The sequence below is a fragment of the Pongo abelii genome, chromosome 9, assembly GCF_028885655.2.
Source record: "Pongo abelii isolate AG06213 chromosome 9, NHGRI_mPonAbe1-v2.0_pri, whole genome shotgun sequence".
NCBI classification, from domain to species: domain Eukaryota; kingdom Metazoa; phylum Chordata; class Mammalia; order Primates; family Hominidae; genus Pongo; species Pongo abelii.
Window position 1 is genome coordinate 58,022,267 of NC_071994.2, and position 2,013 is coordinate 58,024,279.

A 2,013-nucleotide genomic window follows, 5' to 3' on the forward strand; every position below is an offset into this window, starting at 1 on the left:
TTGCACACCATGTTGGAGGGAGAAAGGAAACAACCACCATTCCTCTCAGAAGGCCAGGGCAATGTGATGCAGTGTTGACACAAAAGTGCCCCTGACTCCAGCTGCCTGGCTGTCCTCCAGGTTTTGTCCACCGCCTCCTCCTGAAGGCGGGTCCTGCTGAAGAGCAGCGGCTCCAGCCCTGTCACCAGAAGCTTTGATGCAGACCCACAGAGGCACCAACCCCCTATATATTCCTCTACCACCAGCTCCTCCCGCACAGTCCCTCTGTGGTGGCCGGACATGCTCAGCTTCTCAGATTGTCCGGTTTGTGACTCCAATCTTCCAACGAGCCCTTTCCAACCTTTACTCCCCCAGTTTCTCTCACAATTGTGTAAGATCTGATTTCTATAAGAAATCATTTACTTCACAACTCATAGAGATTCTGCTTCACCTGATTAAGCCCTGGCTATACAATACCATGTGGCACTTTTGAGAGGAAATGGGGCGGAAAAATTTCCAGAGAGAGCCAAGGGCCATCCACTTCCCAGTGCCCAGAGAATAGAATGTGCCAGCAAGTTGGCACTTTGCAAGTTCTGAGCCATTTTAGTTGCCAGTATTTTCATAGCTGCAAATCCAGGAGCTGAAACATTTTAGGTCAAAGCACCCTTTACAAATGCCTTGCATGGAGCTCAGCCACTGCCAACTGCAGCTATCTGACCTGTTGTTGTTAACATGCTAAGAGGCTCTGCATCCAACATCTCACTTGACTCAACTCAGAGAAGTAAGACATGCACATCCTAGGAGCCAAAATCTGGCTTCAAGCCCCAGTTCAGACTCGCTAATAAGGCACTTAACCTAATAAGGCACTCCTAATAAGGCACTTAACCTGTCAGGGCTGGTTTCCTCTTCCATCCTTCTAGAAGTGATCCCAAGGAGATGATTTCTGAGGTCCTTAGAAATAAATTTTTATGAAAAGCAAATTCAAACTCTCTGGCGATTCCTAGAACATAAGCAGAACCTGCACTCAACCAAAAGAATTTTATCAAATGTACGGGAAAGGGCTGATCCTAGGGAGGAAAGGAGGCTCTTAATGAAACCACTAATCTTGGGACTTAAGCACACATGATATTCCTCTTGGCAAACATGATATAAGGCAGATTTAAATTTTATTGCCGCTCTTATTGCAAGAAGTTGTTATTTCCATGAAACTAATCTTACAGATTGGGAGTCCATCCATTCTCCTGTTGGTTTTACTCTCTTGACCTTGCTATCAGTTACATATTTTTAATCTTCTCTGGGACCTTTGTCAAGATGACCTATGTGATCTACAGCTTCAGCTGAAATTTTGAGAGAAATGAATAGAATGGCACCTCATTAACAAGCATCTCAGTGAATGGGATATTCTGAATAATATAAAGCCTAAGGATCTCAGGGCTGGAAAGGACCCTGGAGATCGTCTTATCCAGGGGTTCACAAACTTCCAAGCTTAACCCTAACTTTGGGCCCCCAAATCAGTCCCAGGTTGGCTGTATTAGAAACACCAGAAAGCATCTTTGACAGATTCTTGGGCTTCTAATGGAGATGGGTCTAGTGTAGAACGCTTAAATCTGTATTATTTCAACCTTCCCAGGAAGCCAGTCATGGTAGCTTACACCTGTAATACCAGCATTTGGTGTGTCCGAGGCAGGAAGATCACTTGAGCCCAGGAATTTGAGACCAGCCTGAACAACATAGTGAGACCCGTTTCTACAAAAAATATTTTAAAAATTACCTGGTCATGGTGGCGCATGCCTGTAATCCCAACTACTCAGAAGGCTGAAGTGGGAGGATCACTTAAACCTAGAAGGTAGAGGATACAGCGAGCCATGATTACACCACGGCACTCCAGCCTGGGTGACAGAGTAAGATCCTGTCTCAAAAATAAATATGTAAATAAACAAACAAAGTGTCTCTGGTGATTCTGATTTGTTGCTAGGTTTGATGACTAATGATCTGGGAAAATCACTATCCAGTATTTAAATTGCCATTACAGAA